The sequence below is a fragment of the Mesoplodon mirus genome (assembly GCF_964341445.2).
Source record: "Mesoplodon mirus genome assembly, chromosome: 9".
NCBI lineage: Eukaryota > Metazoa > Chordata > Mammalia > Artiodactyla > Ziphiidae > Mesoplodon > Mesoplodon mirus.
Window position 1 is genome coordinate 97,483,906 of NC_138985.1, and position 26,633 is coordinate 97,510,538.

General features: G+C 39.8%; 1 protein-coding gene and 1 long non-coding RNA gene across 8 annotated transcripts in view; one reads left to right on the forward strand and one right to left on the reverse strand.

Moving 5' to 3' along the window:
* Positions 1 to 5,534: 5,534 nt before the first annotated feature.
* LOC309810728 lies at positions 5,535 to 17,007 on the reverse strand. The gene is made up of 2 exons (XR_014295049.1): positions 16,892 to 17,007; positions 5,535 to 9,680 (listed from the first exon to the last, which is right to left on the reverse strand). It is a non-coding gene; the product is annotated as an uncharacterized lncRNA (long non-coding RNA).
* A 289-nt stretch (positions 17,008 to 17,296) lies between these two features.
* CALD1 (caldesmon 1) overlaps positions 17,297 to 26,633 on the forward strand; it is a 182,432-nt gene continuing 173,095 nt past the window's right edge. For 4 of the 7 annotated variants that reach the window (XM_082632953.1, XM_082632954.1, XM_082632949.1 and 1 more), the window contains exon 1: positions 17,297 to 17,436. The gene's annotated coding sequence lies outside the window, so the exon portion shown is untranslated. The remainder of the gene's footprint in view (positions 17,437 to 26,633) is intronic. The other 3 variants (XM_082632955.1, XM_082632956.1, XM_082632950.1) reach the window with 2 other exon arrangements.

Genomic DNA, 26,633 nt, shown 5'->3' on the forward strand with positions numbered 1-26,633 from the left:
TCCACTCAATACTGGCTTGAATTCATAGTATACAACTTGATGTTATAGTAAACTATGTATTATAAATTATATGGATTGCTCACTTCTGAAAAGAGGGTCAATCAATCTCAATAATTTGTTTGTCATCTTTATAAAGCCCCTACATTGAAGACCCCTGTCTAGATACGCTTATAAATATATAGTTAGAACTGGTGGACCTTACATGATGCTTATACACAAGATCCTGGTGCCCAGCTAAGCAGCCAACCTCTTTTTTTCTTCCTGAATACTGTGCTTGACTTGAAAACTCTTAACTTGATTTAACCACATACATAGTAAATTAATAAAAATGAATAAATATATCTTTTAACTTTAAATGAATTGATCACTTGGGACAAAAGTGCAAAGATAAAAACATTTGAGTTTTCCATGGGGCTGTGAGAACCTTAAATGCAGGATGCATCGGATAGCACAGTCTGACAAATAGTAGGCACTAAATACACATTTGCAGGATGAATGAAGCTAATACCAGGCTTAACTTTAAAAAGCATTATTATGATTACTTTTTTCCAGGCACTTTACTGATTTGCTTCATTCAGAGTTGCTGTTTTGCTCTCATTACTTTACAATGTATGATATTAGAACTTGGCTTGAATCTGGCTTTCTTAGCCAGAAAACTTTGAATCAATTCAATTCTTTTCTTTGGGATTTATTTAAATCCAAGACTTAGTTATTTGGTTATTTGTTAAAAGAATAAACAACCTGAAGTATAAATCTTATTGTCCATATTTGCTTTCCATATGGACCAATGGAATGAAAGCTGTACTTAGTCTCCCTTCTCTCCAGATAGCACTATCTACATGAAATAGAGTGGGGATGACTCCCTCTCTAGTTGTGCAGTACCCAGTACTGTCCTCCTTCCACCCCAACCCCCATGCTCTTATAGTTTTCTAATTAGAAAGAGCTGCTTGGCTCTGACTACCTTGCTATCTGCTATATACTGACTAGTAGATGCCTAGACTCTGCAGCTCTGTGGCCCTTGAAGACCTGTTCCCACATACTGCAAACGTTATTCATTAAATTAGCCTAGAGACTTCTAGCAGTTTCCAGATCTGAGTTCTTATCAGGACTTTTCTTAAAAGGGTTCAAATAGTCTCCTTTGTAACTATTTTTAAAATATGGAGTATAGTTAAAACTGTTTTAGAAAGGCCATATAGGATGATAGCCTGCTCACTCACACAAGGCTTAGGACTGTTGGCAATGTATGATCATCTTCTACTTGATGACAATGGAAAGTTCGCTTCTGGAGTCAAACTTGTGGCACAGAGATTCTGTTCAGTGTGCAAGCATAGCCTACATTTACCCAACCAGAAACTGCCCTACGGGCTATTGCATATGCTGTTGTGTTTGAGTAATACTGACTTATTCAGACTTGTCATGTGCAACTCTGTTCTTCTTTCTTAAAGCATGTGTAAGATAATGCAAGGTCAAAGTCAAAAATCCTAGATTCATAGATTCTTAGAACTGAAAATGCCTTGAGATCTTCTAGTCTAACCATCTCATTTTAGAACTGGGATGACTGCCGTATTGACGTGGCTTGATTTTATATATATATACAAATGAATATATATAAATGAAAATTAACATAAATTTAAACTTTAAATGAACTGATCATTTGGGATAAGAGTCCAAATATATTTATAAACACATGAAGTTAGCTCTCCTTTCTTTAAAATATCCATAGCACCTATTGAGTGTGTGTGCGTGTGTGTATGTGTATGTGCAGCTGTAAGAATGTGAGGGTGGAAAGGTTACTGATTGCCACCCATTAGACTGACAGGAATGGTTAAAATGTGGAACAATTTCCAGCTACGTGTGGAATTCTGTCTGGCTGCTTTTTTACTTCAAAGTCTGTTTTATTTTGTGAAACAGTTTCTTATCACATTTATTTATTATTTCTCAAAGGGATGCTGGGAAGGATTCTGCCTTTATTGCTATTCTTGTGTTGACATGTGAGAAAATCGAGTTCACATAGAGCTTGGCATTCTCTTCCTGGAAATATATACTTAAAATAACCCACAAGACAGTCAGCTATCTGTCACTCAGCTCAGCACCCTCTTCTAGTCCCTTCTCTTCCAGCCTGAGGGCCTTTCACACAGATGAAACTGATGTTAATGGAAATTCCCCAAATCAAGGGTTGTTTAAAAATCCCCATGGGACACTGGATTAGGCATATCCCCATGTGGCTGGAAATACATGCACACAAAATGATACTTATAAACTTTGGAAGAAGGCATGTAATACAAAAAATGCACAATTAACAGAAGAGGATGGTTGCCTTCAGTGGGGAGAAGTGAAATGATAGGATGTTGTGAGAACAACACCAACTTTTATTTTTGCTTCTCCTCACCCCCACCCCTCTCCCCAACCCAGTTTTCCAAAAGATATCTTATTCCGACATTTAAGAAAACCTTTAGTGTTTTTCTCTCTGCACACAGTGGAATTTCACCAATTTCTTTGGAATGACAAGTATCAGAAAAAGTTCTGCGGCTGCTAAAATCACTGTTCCATAGTCTATCACGAGTCAAGATCTCATAGGAAGAAATTTGCAGTAGATTAACTCAAAGTTAAAAAAAAATAAAACTGACAACCAGGAGGCCACTTGGATTTTAATCTCAGTTTTGTGCTGATAATGATAATCACTCATAGCTAAGTACTTCTTTAACAGTTTATAAAGCATGTTCACATTTATTAATCTATTTGATCTTCATATTAACTCTTCAAGACAACTATTTTACAAATGAGAAAACTAAAACTCAGCTTAAATGCCTTATTAAGATTGCTTAACTTGTGATTTGTACTCTTTCTGTATTCAGAGGGCAGGTTCTTAACCTGTCTTTGCTTCCCATAAGTAAATATAACATTTGCCAATTAGCTTTGTGGGGATGTATAAAAGTGATGATAACATGGGTGGAATGGTTATTTGGAATAAAAGTGCTAAATAAATTAATACAGAATAATAAATAATTTGTTTTATAAATTAATATATTTAATGTATTAAAAATGTCTTTAATTATAATATTCAAGCATTAAATGTATTAACACATAATAGATGTATTAAATTGAGTAATATAATATTGTATTAAATTAGTACATACATTATATGTAAATAAATTAATACATTATTTATGTGTAAATAAATTAATACATAATATATGTTTATATATAGATAGATACAGATAGTTACCATTGTTTGTATCTTTGGTTTATTATTACTTTTGAAATATTTGCAACTAGGTCTTTGCAGCTTATACACTATCTTAAAGGGATGGTATTTAGCAGGTGTCTGGGAACACCGAAACTGGACCCCCACCATCAGGCAGCCATCTCTTTGAGTTTCTCAAAGGAAATGATGTACAGAATCCAGGGTCGGGTGAAGTATCATTTCACCTATTAGCTGGAGACCTGGCCCCAAATTCAGGATAACTGCCAAGTGAGATTGGCTGGATTACAATTGAATCTTGTATTTTATCACTCCATTGAGAAAAAAAGGCTAGCCCGAAGCCCACCAACCAGAAAAATGGAGAGGAAGGTATGTAAAGAGGGAGTAGAGGTGGTGAATGGCTGGGTGTTCTCCTGAGGACAGCCTCAGCTCTCCTTAATATTCCGGTCTGGAAAAGCCGGAGCATCTGACCCCAAATAGATACACTCTAAGGCTTTAGCTCCTGGTGCCTAGAAGATTAGCCCAGTCAGTCTCCTTGAACTTGACCAATCCCTAACGTGGCTTTTCTTCAAGGGAAGGGAAGAGTGTTAGAGTGCTGGCTTGGGAGAGTTGCTGAAATCTCTCCTAGCTAACAGTTTCCAAAGTAAGAAGCATCCCCAAAATTGGGAATGATAATAGGAAGTTGAATTCTCTAAAATTTATTCATTCATTCCATAACATTTTGTGTTAGGTATTATACTATGTACTGGGATACAGAGATGAGTACTTGCTTGTGTGTGTGTATATAAATATATATGTATATATATAGAGAGAGACAGAGACAGATAAAGAGAAAGAGAAGGAGACAGGCTGTGAATAATCAATTTAAATGAAAACTTTCCAGAAATTATCCATTCAACAGAGCGATTAACAGATATAGAGGTGGTCCTTTTCTGGAGATAATTTCTAAGAACATAGATTCCTATAGAATATGAGGAGATAGTCAATTAAAAATAATACATAAACTTGAGATCTATAAGTTGAAAGAATGCAATGTAGATGGTAGGACAGGCAAAGAGAAGCCTGGTGTTTTAGAGCTTTGGAAAGAAGAATATGCCAGTATTCCTCCAGTACTGTTTTAGAAGAAGTTCTCCCAGCAATGGGGTCTTATTCTGCAGACAGAAATACTCCTCTTTAGGAATATTTATCAGCCACCAGAGATGAAGTGAGATCATCCCTCCAAATTGGCCAGCCTCTGGGCTTTGGGTCAAAACTTTCCCTAATACCTCCCTTCTGTGTCCTGAGGTGAGCTGCCCATTGGAAAGGAGCCTTGGTTCAAATGGCCACCTCAGTTTTCTGCCTCAGGATATATTTTAACTTGAAGATAGTAAGTTGGCACTCTAGTTTCTAAATCAACTCTAGTCATACGCATTTGTCTGTAATTTTTATTATGACTATTACTTCCCTGCCTTCCAGAAGAACCATGAGAACCAAGTGTCCCCAAAATTCTGTACATGGATAGTTCTGTTTGAGGTGTGCCTGGTACTCATGTACCTGTGGGAGTTCCCCTCCCCCAGCCACCTGCTCCTCTTAATCAGGATTGCCCCAACAAGACTCCAGGGTTCTTGGCCTGGACCCAGCCACACTCACCGCGCCCCAAGCACTGACTTGAATTCTCAGTTTTGATCCTGAGTTTGTATACAGTTGAACATAAATAGTTTTTGTCAAAATATCTTACTATTTGGTTTGCTTTTACTTCCAAATTCTGGCCCCCAAAGTCAGCATGGGGGGGGGATAAAAATGAGCATAATATATGGCCCATACTTTTACATATGGCCCCTGTTTTTAAAGGTTCTGTGCCTTGTTTACCACTACATCACTAGGACCTAATAGAGTTGACAAGGCATAGCAGGCACTCGAGAAATATTTGTTCATTATTAATTAATTATTAATTAAATAACTAATTGACTAATCAGTCATTAACTAGTTAATATAGGATGTAAAAATCCAAATCAAATCAAATCAGTCAGTAGTGGATAAACAGAAAATGAGTGGGTCTGACGGCAGGTTCTGTAGTTCATTTAAGGAGGGCTATTGAATGAGGGCTGAGATTTTAGGGATGGCTTTCTGGTGGGTTTGGGGCTCAGGTAAGTGTGAAGGAGGAGAAGCAAGGTGACTGAAGTCCTTGAGACAGGAGGTGCAGGTCAGACTGGGAGGGGGAGTAGTTTGTGAGGCAAGAAGAGGGTGATTATGGATCACTGTAAAATGCCAAGCCAAGTTTTGACTTTATCCTTTTAGTGGTGAGATGATATTGAAGATTTCTGAGCAAGGAAATTCATGATGAAAGCAAAAGTTCAGGGCTAAATATGTATTTTTATTTTTCACATCAGAAGAGGTAATTGTTGAAAACATGAGAACAAGTGAGATTAAAAAAAAAAAACCCACTAAGATGAAAATGACCTCTCCCTCTCTGGTAGCTCAGTGTGACCCTCACTGTACAGAATTTTTTTGACAATACCTGCCCACTTTACTTTGTTTCTTTGAGAACCTGTGTCTGCCAGCAAAAGGCAAACCCCTTTATGGGAAGAGGCTGTACAGTTCCTTATACAGGACTGAGAAAAGTTTCAGTATGGGGAAGGTACTTCATGAATAAATAAATGAGCATTTAGTTCACAAAGCAACTTCATAGACATTTAATCTCATTTAATTCTTACATCTGCCCTGTGAAGTAGATATTATTATTCTCTAAGAGAGAGATCAGGCCTGGGTATGTCCACACTGTAGGAAAAGAAAGACCAAGTGGGAAAATCAGAGAGGCCGGAGACACCAGTCAGGACACCAGTGGCAGGGGCTATCAAAGACAGAGCCAAGAGGGCTCGGGGGCTGAGGGGCGGACTGTGCAGGATTCAGTTCCTCAGGGATCACAGACAGGACTGCTCAGAAGAGGGGGGCCTGAAGTCAAAATGTCCAGGGGCCAAGAAGAAGGGAAGTCATGGAAGAAGAGTCGGGGTGGAGGGCGACTGCATCATAAATTGATTATTTGGAGAAATTTGACATCGAAAGAAAAGAGAGGAGTGAAGCTGAAAGAAACAAGACCCAAAGGTGATTTTCCCCCAAGGCTTGGACATGTTTTTAGACAGAGGGCACTGACCAGTGGAGAAAGGGGAGAGCACGAGAGAGCATGAGGTGAGGTGCGGCTGGACAGCCTGTGTGAAGGAGACGTGGGAGGCTGCAAAGACATCTCAGGTCTCACACATGCTCTCTCGGTGGTACAGTGAGATCAAACCACAGCAGAGCTTGATCAGTGATTAGATGCATCTAAGTTACGTAGCTAGTTTGCTTGTTCCAAACAGCCATCTTTCCCCGTGTAGTACCAGACTCAACTATCTCTTTGAAAATATGTTTTCTCTTTTTTTTGAACCTTAAAAATAGTCTGCCCCCCAAGAGAAATCACTGCCTCTCAGATGACATTCTGTCAGGCCAAAGCTACAAAACCTCACCCAAAATAGATCAAATATTTTAAATATTTTCTTATTTGCACCCCTCACAAGTATGTCTGCAATGCAAAGCCAGTTATGAGATTGGCTTTTATTTTTTTCCTGAAATGAGAGAAGACATGTTTTCTGGTTAAAAGGGGACACCAGGTCTCACCACACAGTGTCGGTTGGATTTCAGACAGTCTTCGGTAAGCCTGGGACAGGAAGAGGAAACACATACAGCTGAATAAACACATGCGGAGCAAGGGGGTCTCTCTTAGAACTTGCCATCTGGGAGTCCATCTCGTGTACTTGTCTGAGCTTCCCCATCAGAACGGTGGTTCTTCAAAGGCAGTTGCAGGGTTTTTACAAGACTATAGAAGGCACAGAACATAACACTAAGCCTTGCAGGTAATAGGTGTGCAGGAGTTGGTTGAATGAATGAATGAAGCACTATCTGAGAAGAATCCAGTTACAGCTCTGAGTGACAGGAGGAATCTCTCTTGAATGTAACCTTTTTGCTTTCTTTGAGGGTAGAGCAAATCCAATAGAAATGACTGAGGGAAGAGTGGAAACCATAGAGCCATCGGTTATCCTCCCTAGCTCAAGAAATAGGGAGACAGAGTTTTCTTGTGGGCGACTGAGGGAATTGTCCAGTCCTGTTGGGTAGAGGTAGGGAAAGATAACATTTGTCTCAGATGGTCCTTCTTCCATCCACACTGGATCTTCTCTGATCACACACTTTCCATTTTGTCAGGTCCTCACCCTTATCCCAGACAACCATGCCCCTCTTCTTCCACCTGGTGCCCCGAGAGACCAGCGCGTCTTTCATCTTTGCCCCAGCACTGCAGGCTCTCACTTCAGCCACACCCTATTCATAAAAAAATCGGCATTAAGGCACTAAGGCAGGCTATGGCTTAAGGTGTTAGCCTTTAAGGGTAACTATTGCTTCTATAGTGTCAAAGCCTTAATACAAATGTGTGACTCAGTTGAGGACTTCACATTCAGGGCAGGTCCCCTCTCCCTGCTAGTCAGGCTGACCCTGGTAAAGGGCACCACTGGTCTGAGGACAAAGAGGGGCAGTAACCTTTCCCAGTGTCCCATAGGTGACCAGACACTAGTGCCCTAGGGAGAGAGTTCTCATCTGTACAGCAGTTTCTTAAAAAAAAAAAAAAAGTTTAAGGGTAGTACAAAACCTGTGTACATGCTTTGCAGAATTAACAAATGTAATAATTTTGTCATAATTGCTTCAGATCTTCTTTTATATGTTGTCAATAAATTTCAAGTTCTTTATTTTGTGGCTAGTACCATTTTCTCTCCCTTCTTATGGGCAACCACTATGTTGAATTTGGTGTGGTTCTAGTCCACCATTACATGTATTCATAAATAATTCATATGAATAGAATCATTCCAACTGCAACTTGCTTTTTTTTCATACAATTTGTTTTTGAGATCAAATACACCTAGTTCATTCATGTTAGCTGCTCTGTAGTATTCCACTCTACACTGTAGTTTATGTAGCCTCTCCCCCACTAATTGCTGCTGGGATTTTTGCCAATGATATTACTATTACAGACAATACTGTACAAAGAGCTGCCTTTTATGTGTCTCCTTGCTAAATAATATGAAAGCTTCCCAAGAGGATATACCTAAAAATGGAATTGCTAGGCAGGGAATGCATATGCTAAACATCACTAGATATTGCCAAATCACTCTGTAAAGTGAATGTACCAATTTACTTTCTTATCCAAATGTATACACATTATCAACAACATTTAGTTTTTCAAAATTAAATGTCTTTTTCTTTACCAATTTGCTGGCTGTAAACTGGTGTCAAAGTTTTAATTTTCCTGGTTTCTAATGAGTTTGAGCATTGTTTCACGGTTTTTGGCCTTTGCATTTTTTCTTCTGTGGATTGTTATATCCTATTCCCATTTTTCACTGGGTTTCTGTGTGTGTGTGTGTGTGTCTGTGTGTGTTTCTTTCTCTCTCTCCCTTCCACACCCACCTCCATTGATTTTCAGGCATTCTTTGATATTCTAGATTCTAATCCTTTGTTTTACACATTGCACATCTTCTCTTGGCTTGTCTTTGTACTTTGTATATGGTGGCTTTTGTTGAACAGAAATTTTTACATCTTGAAGTAACCAAATATTCTTTAGCTTAAATTTCTTTAGTTTAATTCTTACTCTATAGAAATATTACTTAGCTTTTTCTTGGTAAAAAAAAAAATGCTCCAAAATCTCAGTGGCTTATAACAAATGTTTATTTTTTACTCCTTGCTCAGTAGCAACTCTGCTGGTCCTGGCTGGGCTCACTGGCCCAACATAGCTCTTTGTGTCTCCTCTTCTGGGACTCAGGCTAAAGAGCAGCCACGATCTGGGCTGTATTGGATTCCTACGCTGCTGTAACAAATTACCACAAACTGGGTGGCTTAAAACAACAGAAATTTATTCTTTCACAGTTCTGGAGGCCAGGAGTCCAAAATCAAGGTGTTGACAGGGTTGTTGGCTTTTTCTGGAGGTGCTGAGGGAGAATCTGTTCCATGCCTCTCTCCTAGCTCCTGGTGGTCACTGGCAATCCTTAGCATTCCTTGGCTTGTACATGTATCACTCCAGTCTCTGCCTCTGCTTTCACAGCCCCTTTTCTTTTGTCACTTGTACATCTCAAATCTTCCTCTGCCTTTTTCTTATAAGGGCACTTGCCATTGGATTTAGGACCCACCTAGATAATCCAGTATGATTTCATCAAGAGATTCTTAACTTAATTGCATCTGCAAAGATCCCATTTCCAAATAAGGTGACATTTCCAGGTTCTGGATGAACATATCTTTGGGAGGAGGGTGGACACCATTCAACCCATTCCATGGGACCTATTGTTATCATGGCAGAGGGCAGACACTCGAGGGTAAAAGCAGAATGTGATGCCTCTTAAAGCCTCCACTTGGGATGGACCCATCATCACTTTCAGCCACATCCCATGGTTCACAGCAAATCCCAGGTCAAGTCCTCCTACTGAGAGCACTGCAACAACACAAGGCAAAGGACATGAGTATTTAATCCCAGTCAAAGAGGAAGTGAATACTTGGCTACAACAATCCAATCTATTACAAACTACATTATTTTTGAACTCAAATAATACATGTGACTTTTAACAAAAAGCAGTCATCATCCACCTCATGCACTCCTGCAACTGATCCTCCCACTAAGCAATGAGTCTCGATGACTCCTTCTCAGTCTCCTTTTCTGGGCTTTAAATGGGGTGTCAGTTTCCACACCTCTTCTCTTCACTGTTTGCATCATTTTTTCAGGTTAACTTATTCCTGGTTTAAAAATACTATTTATAAACAGATGACTCTCAGGGGTATATCTCAAGCCTCATCCTCTCCCCTAAACACCAGATTTGTACATCCCACGACCTATCTGTACTTCCACTTGGAAGCCTCTGTTCATCTTAATATGCCTAACATATGTCTAGTATGATTCCCACCCCTCCTTGAAATTTATAACTCCATCTCAGTGGTCCCCATTTCATTAAACAACACTACCACTCAGTTATTCAGACCATGAAAGGAGATATCCTTGATTTCTCTCTTTTTCTCACATCCCTCATCCAAACCATCCGTGAGTCCTGATGTGTCCAAAATTCAGTGTGTTCTCAGTCCCCCGACCACAACTTCCCTAGTCCAAGGAAACACCTCTTGCCTATGAGGAGGCAACAACTCCCTCTTGCTTCTGCCCTTGCAGTCTCTCTGCCTAGTCTGCACAGGGCAGCCAGAGTGACTTTTTTCTGTCTGCTCAACATCTTCCAATGGCTTTCCATCTGACTTAGAGCAAAACCCAAAGTCCTTACCGTGGCTATAAGGCTCTGGGTGATCTGATCTGCTATTGGTGGTCACTTCTCCCCAGTTACTCTGAAATCTTTATTTCTTTAGTATGCACCTGCTATGCTTGCAGTTGGGCATGCCCTTCCTTCATATATTCTCACTGCTTGCTCCTTCATTTTATTCACCTCTCTATTGAAAAACTTCTTCAAAGAGGACCTCCTGATTTCCTCTCTTCCTCTACACTTTCTTATTTTTCCTGTACAGCACTTTGCACCTCCTGATATTTATGTATTAGCTAGTGCATTTATCTGTCTCCCTTTATCAAAATGTATTTTGTTCACAATGAATGCCTAGAACATGCCCTGGCATGTGGGTGACACTCAGTAACTATTTGTTCAGTGAATGAATGAACTATTGTGGGGGGAGTTGGTATTTACTTTCATATTCCTAACAATATACTAATTCTACTATTTATTAAAATTTCAATAGTAGTCATTTATTATTGATTTCCTGCTAAACAAAATGAAGATTTAGCTCTCTTGTCTACCATCATCCATCCTACGAACATGTTCTTGCTCATTCTCCTCTGAAACTAATTACATCATCGTTGTTTTGGTGAAATCAATATGCAGTGTTTACATAATTATGACTATGTAAATTTTTTCTCACAGTTGAACTATATAGTATACAATAACCACTTTTCCTTTCTCATACAAATATTTTATTTTTCCTGAAATTATAATGACCTCAATCTTATATTTACTTATTTCCTATGTACCTATTATAAATGCTTTCCCCAAGAATATATCAGGTAATCTATCTACTTGTCTTTTTCTTAAAATATCCTTCCTGGAGTCCACTGTTCCAACCTCTACTGATTGTTTTCTTGACCAGCTATTGTCCTGGAATTTTCTTTCACCATCCTCATGGGACCACTTTCCCCTGTGTCATGGGTTTGCATCCTCTATTTTCTGACCCTTGTCTTCGAAGCTTCTTGGTTTCTAGTTTCAACCCCAACTTTTTTCCCCCTTTGCAGCATATAATCTCAAGAACTTAATAACTTCAGAATGAAATATGTTTTCATTCATTGTACTGGATGCCCAGTGGGCCCTTTGAATCTGGAAACTTTTGCCCTTCAGTTTGAGGAAATTTTAACATATTATTTCTTTTGTAGTGTCATTCCTACAATTTTCTGCAACACTCAGATGTTGGATATTTGATTGATTCTCTAACGTTCTTATCTTTTTTCTCCTTTTTTCCATCTTGTCTTTTTCTTCTACTTTTCTGCAAGATTATTCTAAACTTTATCCTCCATTTCTGGAATTGAATTTTTATAAATTTCTGTCATAGTATTTTTCATTTACAACAGTTCTTTCCTGTTCCCTGCAAATACCTTTTTACAGCACATTTCTCTTGTTTCGTTTCTACAGCATCTTCTCTTATCTCTCTGAGAATGGTAATTATAGTTTTCTTGAAGTTATATGGTAATTATAGTTTTCTTGAAGTTTTTTTTCCGTTCCTCACCCTGCCTCTTTTTCCTCTGAGTTTCTTTTTTCTGTTGTCCTAATCTCTCTTTCAGAGCCTTTCCTTAACTTGATGTTCAGTATTTAAGAGTGAGATGCTAAACAGCCAGTTGAAAGTTCCTGTGCACAGTTCACAAAAGGGCCTTGGGTGTTAAGACAGACATTTCCGGAGTTCCTCAGATGTTGTGCCTTTAGATTTTTTTCCATGAGCATGCCAGTTTCCCTGGAGTGGAATCCCCCAGTTTCCTTTCTGTGGAGTACAAACCTGACTGTGAGAGTCCTGGAGCCCCGCAGAGTGAGGGGTCGGGGCTCAGTGTTCCTTGAGCAGACATTCATTTCAAAGTCTGTTTTCAGCACATGGCATCTTTTCTGTCCACTGCTTTGCCTGACATTCTGAGGCCAGCCTTTCTCTTCAGAAAATAAACTTCCAGTTTCTGTCTGGCTGAGGGAGGGGTGTGCATCTGGCTGGGGGGGTGGGGAGAGGAGTATCTGAGTTTCTAACTGTTCCTTACTCAGATTTTTAACCAAACCTGTTTTCTGCTCCATCCCTCACCCTCAGAGTTTCCCAGAGCTTCCAAATCCTGAGTTATTCCTGGTTTTGAGGCTTGAATCGGCTTCTTTCTTGTCCATCGGCCTTCCGCTCTACAGGGCCAGAGTTCAGTTTCTCATCTCTGGTAAGTCAATTATCAACCATCCATCCATTTTCCATATTTCAGAATTTGGCTGACATCGGATTATGTTGATTCCTTTCCAGCACTCTGCCCTGTAGGATTTATTTATGACTTTTTCTTTCTTTATTATTATTTTGATGAGGTTTGGGAAAGAGGCAGAAATAAATGAAGGTTGTGCATTTGATCTGAGGAGTTTAACCGTATCCTCAAAATTTTTCAGTCTTTTCATTTGTACATTTTGTTTTTTATGATTTAAGAATCCTGCCATACTCTATCTTAAAAATATTCTCCTACAATTTTTCCTAACCATTTTCAAGTTTTGTTTTTCACATAGTCTAGTTTCTTTGGGTGTGGGTGGGAATTCTGAATCTAATTTTATTATTTTCACGTAATCAATTGTAACCTTACCATGGATAGAATAGTCCACCATTTTCCCCCTGATCTGTAATGCCTTCACTGTTATTTTTTAAAGTTTCCATAAATGCTTAGGACTGTTTTTAGGCTTTCTACTTTATTCTATTGGTCTGTTTGTCTTATGTTAATTAGAATTGCCCCATAAATATATTAGTCCTTTTTTTTAGACCTTTACTTTTCCATATGACTTTTAGGATTGTTTTGTCAAGTTCTACAAAATATATCATTTAGGGATTTTAGTTGGAATAATAAATGCATGGGTTAATTTGAGGAGAGTTTACATCTTTATGGTTTTTAGGTTTGCCATTTATAAAAGTGATATATTTCATCATTTAGGCAGGCCTTTTATGTCCTTAAATCCAGGAAATAAAAATTTTGTAATTTTCTTGCACATGTTTTGTTACATTTATTCCCAGCTAGTGTACACTTTTGTTAGTAATATGAATAGCATATTTCCCCACTATATTTTAAAATGAAAGATGGCTGGTTACAGGAACTCTGGAGTTTTGCATACTGAACTTGATTCCAATAATCTTGCGAAATTCTTTTATTAGTTCTAATATATTTGATGATTCTCTTGAAATTTCTACATAGATAATCATGTCATAGAAAACAAAGACATTTGTTTTTCTTTCTAATTCCAATAGCTCCTATTTCTTTTTTTCTATTTCTTTGTCTTGGTTAGGACTTCCAGCCCATTTTTTAATTGTAAAAGAGATAGTATTCCTTCTTGTCTTTTCATTGATTGTACCGGGAATACTTTTAAATATCATCATTAAGCGTGATGTTTGCTCTATATTTCCGGTAAATGTCTGTCATTATGTTTATAAAGATTCTATTGCTAGTTTTTTCAGAGCTTTTTTTCCTGTACGTGATTACTAATTTTACCAAGTATTATTTTTTATCTACTGAGATGATCTTTCTCTTTTCTTTTTTCTTTTTTTTTAAAACTTTTAAACTGCTAGTAGTGTATACTATGTCAGTGGATTTTCAGATTTTGACCATCACAGCATTGGCCTTGTCTGCTTTTTCTTTGCACAGTTAGATTCAATGTGCTAATTTTTTCATCTACGTGTGTAAGTACACTTAGTCTAATTTTCTTTTCTTTTTTTTTTTTTACTGTTTTTGTTGTCCAATTTTGGTATCAACAGTCTACCAGTCTGATCTGAGTGTTTTATAAACTGGAGTCTCTGGACATACTTCATTTGAGGAACAGAAGGTGTGTGGGTTGGTTGTGGGAGCGTTGTTCTACTGTCTTTTAAAATGTTTGAAATATCTGTTCAATTCAATAAAGTAGATATTTTAAGCTGGAAGAATGTATATTTTTCATGGAACTCAATGAAGTGATTTTAATTTTGAATGAAAAAAGTATGGCCTGCTTTTACTTTCCCAAATTGACACACTAGCAAAATAAAACTGCTTACTACTGATCTACATGATTGCAAATACTCAGTTGGAACTGAAAAAAATACAGTGAATCATCCAGATGTTTCCAAATGTCTTTTTAGATTTGTTATGGTTTGATCAGGTAGATATATCCTACGCTAGGCAAGCTGTTCTTTATCTGGGATGATCCAAGTGGGAAATAAATTCCACAGAAATTTCCTATATAAATCCTGTATTTTTAGTGTCATTTACAAATGACTTCTGGAAAAAGTGAATACTATTCAAGTAAAGTTTCCCATGGCAGAGATTGGCAACATATATCTCTTTTCTCTCTTTTTATTCCCTTTCATTTCTTTTTTATTCCTGCTTATTTTTTGAAAAGTAAAAGTAAAAAAAAAAAAAAAGAAAAAAGAATTTTTCTGTATCATGGTGTATATTACATGCAGTTTGTTAAATTATTCTTCCAACTATAGAGTTCCTGTACAATAAGTCTATTTTCAAATACACAAAGTAGGCTGAATGCTCATCCACAAAACACTGTATTCAGAATTTATCTAGGGAAACATATGTCTCTTTTCTAAAGACATAATCCAAAAATATTTAGCCATTTATCTCCTAAAAACCATGCAAAATGCATGTCCTTTCCATGTTTCCTGCTGATAATATTTTCCCCATTCATAGCACAACTTTTCTTTCCTCTGGAAAGCTGGTACTTATTTTATTCATCAGTGGCAAATTATGCCCTGATGCTGCTCAACCAAAGGGTATTACTCAAACAAGCAGGGAGAATGCTGCTTAGGATATAATCAGCAGTGGCCATGGAAAGCAGCACATTAAAACAGGCCTCATTGAGTTACGGTCCATACTGCCTAGAGATCATAGGCGCCAAACATCTCTGGACACAGGTCATATCTTCACACAGATTTCACCAGTTGAGTTGTTTTCAGAACTCACTGATGTCTGCCCTACAACGTCTTCAAGCTCAGCAGTTTACCAGACTACGAAGTGTTATTCTATCTTTACAACCTGTCCCCAGCAGCCCAAATGGGTTGTGTTCCCGAAGTTTATTCCCAAATCATTTATTTGGGATCAGAAAACATTTTCCCATAGGAACAATTTTATAAACAGTGGTGTTCCACACATGCCTGGTTGAACCACAGCATACTTGAAATGTAGCATTGACTGTCCTATACCCACAAGCCATTCTTTATTCTGCTTCCCTGGGAAAGTGCATTCTGAGTTTTAACTTGGGATGCCTGAAGTTCACCTCTCCCTCTGCCTGGCAGCCTTTGCTGTAGCTTTTTTTAGGCTGTGCTGCAGCAGCAGTTGGGAAGAGGGGATAGAGTAGCCTTCCCCCCGCAAAGATGAGTGTAGGTTGACATAGATGTCTCTGGGTAACTTGTTAGTACTTTAGGGCTGAGGAAGGAAGCCACCATAGGGATCAATCACTTCCCAAGCCTTCTGAGTGAGGCACAAAGGGCAGGGACTTTTTCCTAAGTAGAGGTCATTTCTAATTTGGATCTTCATAAATAGGGAAAGGCTTATACGGCAAAACCTAAGATTTTTGAAGACCATGCTTCTGGACTTGTAATTAGCCAGGGAAAATATTTTAACTCCTCTTAGCCAGTGATGAAACAGTCTCCAAACGCAGAGCAATACTGAACGAGGCAGAGTACCTAGAGCACCCAGACCCAGGCCTGACAAATAGGAAGCGCTCACAGTCTCTTGCTGTTGAATTAAGCACTGATCGACTAATTGCGTGAATTCTATATTGAGAAGTATAAGACCACAGAGTATATGTACACATGGGCTAGTTAATTTCATTTCCATTCAGCATCTCCTAATTCTGAGCCTCTCATAGCACACATCCTACCCAAGGAAGAGTTGGTTGGAGTCCTTTCAAGAAGTCACTATAACATCAGGGTCATCTCTGTGGGCACATGCATCCGTCTACACCAGCTCCAAAGCAGGTGCTGGGTTCCTTCATACCCTCTCTGTTGTGCTTAGTTTCTAGCAATATCTCTCTGTTGCCAAATCTGAATAAACAAAGAGGAGGGGGAGGGAGAGAGAAAGGTGATGTGGAAAACCAATGAGGATAGCCAAGCCCATAGGATCCTGCCTAGCTGAGTTTCTGGCAGCACACTCGTTCTGGCAAACATTACCTACTAAAAAAGACCTAAGTTTTTTTTTTATTAGTTGTTTTTATAACACACGTAGACATATTTTAGGAGGCTGTGCCTCTTTCAGGTTGAAATCTAGCCTGTACATCAGACCTGAGTCCTAGCCATTTCAGGCTTTAAAATTACATACACAATTTAACTTCATTTTGTATGTATGACTACTTTTAAAAGAAATATGCTATCAAGGATCCCTCAATTAAAAAGCCTTCCCCACCTCCACCGCAGTAAACTTACGGACTGTTAAGTTTCATGGACCGTGCTTTCTTTTTTAAAGTTCCATTTGTGTTCTACAAGACAGCCTCTTTCTCCAAGATTAACATTTCTTATGATTGTTCCTGACAATGGATTCACTTCCAGAGGCCCTGCTAAGGATAACCAAAAAAGGGCATGTAGCAGGCTGGTTTTGGCAGCCTGCACGCAGCTTCAGAGCTTTTTAGGTCTTGGTTTTTCTGATGAGTGATTTCCTGAGCATGCCTAGGGAATGACAGGCATCTCCACAGGCAGGCTGCATCCACCTCGGCTGGGGTGTCGTCATTGGCTGCCTATTAGAAAAACTACAGGACAATGCATACCACCGATGCCGACTGTAAACATAGGGGATATGTGTTCACTTAGCATGGACTTCTGGGAGGGGCTAAGGAAGGGCGGTCTGGAGTTTTATTGAATAGAGCAGTGTGTATTAGGCTGCCTGCCTGCCTGCCCTCTTGCTGTGCTTCTGCTTAAAGAAATCAGTCCTTCCTTTCCGACTTAGTCCCTGGGAAGAAGTTTCAGCCTGAGAGGTAAGGCACAGAGGGCTTTCTTATAATCTCCTCCAGAGAGTATGGGGACTTTCTCCGGGTTTCAGTCAACATTCCTGGCCAAGGTAGCTGGAGATGCAAGATCGTAAACGCCAATAAACCATGCAAATTCTCAGAGCCAGACCGGGCTTTGCTGCCCTGCAGATGTTCCCGGAAGACAAACAGGATGAGATCTCAAGTTTTGTTCTTAGAGTTGGGACGAGAGGAGCGATTATATAGAGACTTATATTCAGGGACCACTGGCAACTTTGATAAGATAGCCTTTTGTTCAGGAGTGTCATGGGGGTTATACCTGATAGCCATAGGTCAGTGTCAGTAGCCGTTCTGTGCCTGTCTGCTCATACCAGCAGTCTCTCCTGCATCTTTTATTATCAGAGATTTAAAGAGGTTTTGCTTTAAAAAGAACAATCACATTTTAGGTTGATGAGAAGCCAAAAAGTGATAATTTTTAACCAAAGTCATTTACATTTTATTCTGCTACCAGTGTTTTAAGACTAGACTTCTAGAGCGGCAAGGAAATAAGGTCAGAGCGGGGAAGAGCACTGGCATGTAGCACCGGCTGGGTTAATGTAACTGATCTGATATTTGCTGAGACAGAAGATGCCTCCCATGATCTGTTTCCTATAAAACCTAATAATGAGAGAATGCATGTGCTAGAGGGTGTGTTTTCAGAAATCGCATTTAACATCCGACCAAACTGTTTCTTAAGAGATCTTATTTTCTGTTTGAAAGCATGCCTGAGTGTCACTAGAGAATTTGAAAAAGGTGTAGGTTGCAAGTGTGTTCTGAAAAGGGAGGAAACAGCCTTTCCTTTCAAGATAGTCCGACATATTGGGGCATCTTAAACAGTAGTACAAGGCAGCTAGTTGGTAGTAGCCTGGAATTACTTGTAGAGAGAGCTGATTGTAAAGGGTGGGGGAATTTTAGTGCTGTAGCAACGCATGGTCAAAAAAATGGGTGAGAACAAAGTACTTGGTATTCATGGATCCCTTCGATTAATAGGGCTATGCAGATGGACTTGTAAACTGAAATAGTAAAATCCTTCTGATGTGTTTGGCAAAACCAGACATGGATGTCTAGAACTTAAGTGAAGACTAGGTGGTATGTAGCAAGAAGGGCAAATCTGATCTTTTTAAAAAAATAAACCTGGATGTGAAAGGTTTCCAGCTCCAAATGACTGACTCAGTTTGATTTTATTCCATGGATAGAGGTGGTTTTGTGTTGCGATTCATTAATCTTCTCTCTTTGTATTTAAAAGTTTGGGGATAATTTTCTTGAGAATGCCTCCCTCTCCTTCTAGAAGTGATATATGAGTACAGAATTCCCTGTGAATTTCTTTTCCTGGAACAGTTCTGAGTAAGTGTGAAAGAAAGGCTGCAGGCAAAAGCTATAGTTTGATTATTGTCCTTCCCTCAAAGAGATCAAGTTCCAAACTATTTTCACAGTGTTTTTAACGTCAATCAAAATAGGGAGAGCCAGTTCTTTTTCAACTGTTCTCTAAGCCGTGTAGGGAATGCAATTTGGAAGGAAATCTATAATCTTGGGATTTGAGGATAAATTCCATTTTGAAACCAACATCTCCGAATCCCTGAGAGTTCAAACGTTGCTACCACCGCTCTCTCCCGTCCTCCTCGTGTGCTCTCTCACCCCCAACAACCAGAAAAACACATTTTTTCGAAATAATGCTTTAAATGTTCTACTCTACATAGTGATGGAACAAGGGGATTTGGATATTTTACTTTATGAGGACTTTAGGCCACTCTTTGTGCTACTTTCCTCTTGTTGAATATCAGCTAGGACACATCTCCCCAAATAGGGAGGTAAACGGAGCACAGTGAAACCACGGTGCAAAAATTTTCATTTCATTAAAGTCATTCAATAAAGAGAAATACAATGGCAAAAGGCTGGAATAAAAAGTCACTAATAAAAAGTTGATCTTAGCACACACAAGGAATGTACTATGAATTGATCCATAGGTAACAGGCTGGGTTGTTTCCATTGTTCAAAACCAGAAGAATGCACAATTTAAATAATTAGGATCAAAAGATTGCTTTAAATAAATACACAATTCTTACTTTAAGGTTAAGAGAAGGTTCAAACTGAAGTTTAAAGGATTTAAGTGAGATACATATAAGTATGCCCTGACAGTGAGGCTATTAGCAATTCTAACTGGCTCCTATGATTGATTGGCCTGAGGATCTCCTGCTCTGGGGCAGATGGTATAGGGTGGTCCTGTGTTCAGCCATGGAAAGTTCCAGAGTCCAGCCTACCTATTTTCTGTACTGATAAGTAAAATGTACCTTAGTAGGCCTTTTCTTAGAAACACATGTAGTTGTCTCCATTTGTCATTTTCATGGTAGGATGGTTACTAGTTAGTCATTCTTTAGCAAGACAAAAAAGTGACTTAGACGTGGGCATGAGGAGGGATTAGCTGGTTGCCCACCTGCCTGCAGTCTATCACATGTCTCAGAAACGTGGTAGGGTGAGGCCCCGGTGGGAGACAGGGGAAAATGCTGACGAAGTGGTATGCAAATAGCATGATAGGACTAAGGAGGAGGTTAGAAAGATGCTGCCAAAGAATTTTCAGACTTTAAAAAAGAGTTTTCTGGGTAAATTCTCTCAAAGCCCCAAAATAGAACCATTTGCTCCTTACTGAAAGTCCTTCATCCATCAAGTTAATCCAGGTTTATTATTGGAGAGAGGCTTATAGGTTCTGAGTAGTTGGTTAATTTAAAGAGATACTTGTAGCTCTGGCTTCACTCAAGAGAGGTCAGTCCCAGTACTGGTTCCCCTATTTAAAAAGCCCAAACCTTTGAGGGGAGTCATCAACTCTTTGACCTCATCTGTAGAATGGGCATTCTAATGTTTCTCGCACCTCCCACAGTGGTTAAGATGTGTGAATGAGAGGAAGCTGCTCACCCCCTCTTCTCTATAGGCTATATACTCCACTGCCTGCAGTTTGAGTCCTCTGGACGTTATGCTCATTTTGGCTGGTATCTCCACTTCTTATCTATTTTCCCTAATTATCTGCTCCTTCCTTCCTCATATTTGAGGACCCTTGAGTGACACCTTTTAGATCCTACTTCTTTCTAAAACCCTGAACCCAGAGTTAGGGAATACTGGTCCACCCCAATGTTGTCTAAATTTTGGCTTTGGTAATCCGAGACCAGGAGGACACAGGTATCAGGAGGCCAATAAGACGGGTCGTCCATGGTGTAAGGCCGTATCCAGGAACCTGAAGATCTAGTTGAATGGAAGACCAGTGACAAGGTGCTGACAACAGAAAGGCCTTAGTAAATGAGGCAGCTTCTCTGCCTCCAGCCAAAAGCATGGAACTAATCCCAGCACGTCAAGCCTGGGCCTTGTAAGGAGGCTGAGGTAATCAGGAGCACCTGGCTGTGGTTCCTGTTGGTATTGAGACCAGACTGCTCCCTGGATCTGCCCTCTCGTCTCTGTTTGCCTCAGTCTTTAGTACCCCCACCTGGGTCCCCTGTAATTGACCCTGGGTGGCATCCCTCACTTCCCTCCCCCAGGCCTCCGCCTCTACCAGATTCTCTAGTTCTTCCACCCCCAGTCCAAACCGGGGGTTTTCCTGATCCAACACTGACAGCTTGCAGTGGCCTGGCTCTAGGATGAAGTCCAGACAAAAGCAGAAGGGTCAAGCCCGGATATGTTCGAGGCAGGGGAACGCCTCGTCACATTTTTAGGCCAAGGGAGAAAGGTTAGAGCGGACAGAGGAGATGGTAGAGCCTTTTCCGTGGTAAAGAGCCACTCTGCTTCTCACCCCCAACTCACAGCTGGCTGGTGGTGGGTGAGTGTTGTGAGCGGAGGGGAGAAGGAAAGGGTGACGGGGGGCTGTGAGGCAGAGGTGACGGGGCTGCCCGGTCAGCTGTTCTTCCCTGTGTTGTTGTTTTCCTCCTGGACATCTTCGAGAACCTGATAAAAACTCTAAGCCCTCAAGGTCCTTTGCGAACCCGCCTTTCTGACCGACCTGTGAGAAACCCTTGAGCCGGGGGAGGTCGGGGGTGGGGAGTGAGGTAAAGTCTTGATCCCCAGTGGAGACAAGGGTGGATGGGACCAAAACATGAGAGGAGGTGTCCTTTCTTGTTTCCCAGATTCTTTGGAAGGAAGACAGGAAGGTGTAAATACACACAAATATAGAAGGAGATTACCTCATATGGCCTCCATTTCAAAGAAAAGGAGATCATCTCTAGAGAAGCAGTTTTCTGTGGGGAGCTTAGGGACTGGAGAATTCAGGAATGGCTGCTGTTAAGTGTATGCTAAGAGCTTAATAAAAGGATTGCTAAACAGCAGTGAGGGAATGGCTGAAGGAAAATGAGTATTTGGGGGAATATTTTAGGTGAATAGGGTGTTCTTATTAAGCACTCATTTTAGTATATGGCTTTCCTTTTAAAAAATATATATGTACCAACAATGGCTAACTTGACGATAAATTACTTTTTAATCATTTCCTGAGGCTTCTAGCATTGTTTTGTGAATACGTGGATGAAAGCACTTGACTGTAAGGAAGTCATCTCACTTGGGGAAAGACATAGTAAGTAGGAACGTGTAATTAGTTCCTTTTACACCCACATGTAACATTCCCTCTCCCTTGTCTCAAGCTGGGGAACTAGGCAGATTTCACCTGAGTGCTAAAGAGGGGCAGGACCAGAGCAAGCCTGGAACCCCCAGCCAGGGACCCAAGGGCCAGAAATATCAAGGACTTTAGTTCCACTTGTGTCAGGAGGGTCTAAGCCAGAATGGACATAAAATACACCCATGGGCTAACATGTGAATCATAGCCAGGTAAGAAAAAGAGAAACAGCAAAAATCAGAAGTCAGGAGGTTAAAAACCAAGAGCTTGCTTAGCAAGGTAGTGTACAGACAGGTATGGTGACATATGTGAGAGCTCTTGACACTGTGTTCGGAACCAATAGACCCTTCTATTAATAAGCTTCAGTAGTTTGAGTAATGGCGCAGAACTATAAGATACATGTGGAATAATAAAGGGATGGAATCACAAGGAAATCCAAGAATAGAAGCCATGATAGGACCAAAGTCCAAAGAGAATGGGGCTGGAATCAAGGTGGGTCAAAAAATCTCAGCAGAGGTCTCTGTGTTGCCATTAATGTAACTCAGCTGCAGCACATGTGGCTGCTGCTTTTTGTCGTTCTGCAGACTGGAAAATTCCTTCTGTGCTTCCTGGTTAAATTCTGAGAGAGGAAATCTGATTGGTTCAGCTAATAACTATTGTCTTTGGCAAATCCCTCAGCGGAGGGAGCATCAAGGGTTACTGGCATGCCTATGGATGAATTACCAGTGTGTCTGTCTGCAGTAGTCACCCCTGGGGGAAAAAAAGCCCAGTGGGCAATTTTAGTTAGAAGAGAAAGTTAGGCATGGAAAGCAAATTAGCTGAAATATCCGACAGCTATCAATGAATATCATTTGAATTTTTATGTGACTGAATTCCTAGAGAGGCAAACACCCACTGTCAGGGTCATACAGTTCCTGATTATCACTTTGGCATGGCCTGATGAACCGATCTTGAAGGAGTTGGCCTGGAAGCTTGTACCACCGATAATTGAAAAGATAAGAATTACCCATTTTAGAAAGATTCTAAAGAAAAACACTTGAGTATTTTCATATGAGTCATAGGTGTGATATGGCTTCCCACAAAGTAAGGCAATCTTTAAAATTAAATATGCAATGACTTAATAATGTTAATAAATGAAAAGAACTACATCTCAATGTAAATCACAGTACTTAATAAGTTTAATGCATAAAAGCTAGGATACTCTCAATCAAGGACATTTCCGTTCTCGGCAACGTTTGCAATGTAATCTTTCAGTCACTGAACACATGTCTCAATGTCTATCAAGGGGAGTGAGAGAAGTTCTGGGCTGTTCTCCAGGGAAGTATTGACAAATATGCAAACAGGGGCGAGCATCAAAGGCCAGAGGTGGTCGAGAGAACAGAATATGAGGAACAGATAAGGGATCTGGAGCTGTTTATCCCAAAGGAAAGAAAATGTAGGGGCCACACGGATGTCTTTCAAACATTTGAAGAACTTTTACGTAGAGAGGGGAGAAGGCATTTGTGTTTCTCAAGACAGCAGAACTGAATACATAAGATTCATAGATTTTTTAAAGCTGTGCAGGGCCTTAGGAGTCATTTAGCCCAGGGAGTGCCAATAATTTTTCCTCTGTTTGCCAGCTTTAAATAATTGGTAGTGACCATCTGGAATACTGTGTTGAGAAGGATTCTGAGGCTGAGTTTAAACTCGCTGTGGGCAAAAAACGCTGTCATTGATAGTGACGTCTGTTGTGGAAGAAAAGGGCCATTGCTACTCAAGTACCATGTTTCATGTGATTGATATGGTCTGTAGGTTCCTAACCTCTGCACCTTGGATCCCTGGGAGGCCACTAAATTATTGCAATAGGTAAACAAGTCCATATATGCAGCAGATGATTTTGACAAACTGAGTAAACAATGTGTGCTACTGTTTTTCTAATTATATAGATGCGTTATGATGACACAAATGTCAATTTATTTTAAATAGTTATTGAATTAATAGTAGCTTTTGGTATTGTGTTTTCTCAATCAGTGGACCTAAAACATGTAATTATATTGTGTGGGGGAAGTTTGGGGCAAGAAATTTGGGATCCTGAGAAGAAATTCTTAAAAAGAAAATGAACCAGTAATCTATTTTTCATTTTCCAGATGAGAAACTAAAGCTTAGCCACATCGAGTAAAATTATATACGTATTTGTAGGTTTCTTTGATTCATGTCAGTAAGATTCGTAAGGGCAGGAAACATTTATTTTTTTCATTAATATATACCTAGTGTCTGGCACATCACAGAAGCCCAGTAAATATCTGTTGAATGAAAGAACAAACCAAGTGACTTGCCCAAGGTCGCCCAGTTAATTAGCGGCAAAGGTGGTTCCAGAACACACATCTCCTGAGTCCCACACTGTTAACCTTTCAGTACACCAGATTGTTTCTCCTGATAGCACGAATGTGCCATTTTAACAGTTTACGGATTTGGATTGTACAGTGCAGCCTGATTTGCTTATAATCCCGGAGATCTTAACCAGTGTCTTAATTGGAATCAACTGTAGGGTTTTCTGAAAACCATACATCCCTGAGACCCATCCACTGGGGTCCAGTTTGTGAAAACTCCCTGATGATTCTGCTAAAACATCCTGACTGAGAAACAGTTCTGTACATCTATGCTTAAAATAACTTATAGTAGGTGCAGGAGTCACTTATTCCTCAGAAGCCTAGTTGTTTAGTTTCAAATAATTTCTTTCTAAAAGTTACAGCTGTCTAGTCCAAATAATCAGTTTTGATGAAGAGTCCCTCCAGAAGCGCTAGAATATTTATCTGAAAATTCCTCCAGCTTCCAGTACTCTTGGTTTGGCTGCAAAGTTATCAACCCGGCAAGGTCAAGTTTTCTGATGAGATTTCCAGTGTTTGCTTTTGTAAAGCATTGAAAATGTGGCAAGAATAAAATTTCTCATGGTATTTCCACTTCCTGTTCCAGCCACCATTACTAAGTGAAATTTAGGCTTTGGGGGAGGGGTAAATTGAGGAAAAATTGTCTCTTTAAGTATTCCTGTCCTTAGGATGTTTTGAAGATTGGTTACTTTAGATATTTAACTTACCAAGAAAAGCAGAAAATGTTTTTCTGTCTTCTCCACTTTGTGGTAAGGAATGTACAAATCCTTAGTGGGAATAGGGGAGAAGCTTCCTCCACTCCCACCGTTCATCTCCTCTGAGGCTGGGGCCTTAGGTGCTTCCCTGGGTGGCCCTTTCAGAAGCCTGTGAGCCCTAAGAGACAAGAGGCCTCAGGTTCATGGAAAGGGGGAATAATTTGCTTTTGCAGGACAGAAAATCCATCTCTAGGGTCTTCCTTTACTCAACAGTCAGGAGTTACATCCTCTGTATTGCGCAGAAGAATCTACCATATTCAGAGCACCGAGTACATAAATTATATTCACTAAGGATTGTAGGGCTAAAACTGTCTCTGCATGAGCAAACTGGTCCAATAAGAATGCCAGAATTGTTGCTATATTTGTACCGACGGTATTTGGTTTACAGAGCAGCGCTTCCACTGTGTACAGGAAAGCAGAGCTTTCTGGAAAAGAGCAGCTAAAAAGGAGTTAGATTAGGACCCACATCTGCATAATGACACAACAGTGACTCAGTCTCCTTTTCCCCTGAACTGTCTCCCTCTCCATGCTCCCTAAACAGTGGTGTGTGGAGCCAGCTCACACTAGCTCCCAAAAGCCAACTGTTAAATTTTTAAGATTTTGAGAACTAGTTGTTACACACTGTCATTATTAAAAATTAAATTATATAGACTTTTGGTTAAATAAATTGTATCAAAACCATGGTAATAAATACTCAAAACTCATCCCTTCCTAATTATTTTACGTTTTACTATTATCTGTGCTCTCAAGGTTAGTTACATCTATTGTGTCCATATGATGCAAATACTACCAAATGCTGTGCAAGAGAACTTCTTCTCCCAGTTCTTCATTCACGGATGTCATGTTGGGAGCTTGAGATCAACCACGATGGAAGTATTGACACCCTGGAAATTAGCAAATGCTACAAATCAGACTCTCCTCACCTGCCAACCCCCAAGGCTTGTTATCAAACATTTACTAGCACACCACTGACCCTAAGGTATCAAGTCAGTAAAATTAGCCTCTACCCTGAAGAGCCAATCAGGATACCTTTGTTGTTTAGTTACATGCATATTCATAACGTATGCTTATGAATGCCTATTTATTTCTTCACTTGTTTATTATTTCCTATGCTCCTAGAACATAAGCACCATGAAATCAGAGACTTTGTCTGCGTTTTTCTGGTGCTGTGACTTGAGCCTAAAAAAGTGCCTTGACCCACATATAGTGGGTGTTTCATATGTGAGTTAAATGAGTAAAGGAATAAATGTCCATAATTTCTTCTTGATAAGAAAGCTGAAGCCAATATTCATGTTTGAATTCATTGATTCCTCTCTAATTGTATCAGTACTGAGTGCTTACAGCAGCGCCTGACACAGGCCAAGTAGCAAATCAAATAAATAATCTTCATAACAATCAGATTTACAGATGAGGAAACTGAGTTATAATCAGGCTAAGTAACACATCTAACGTCACACAGCTAGT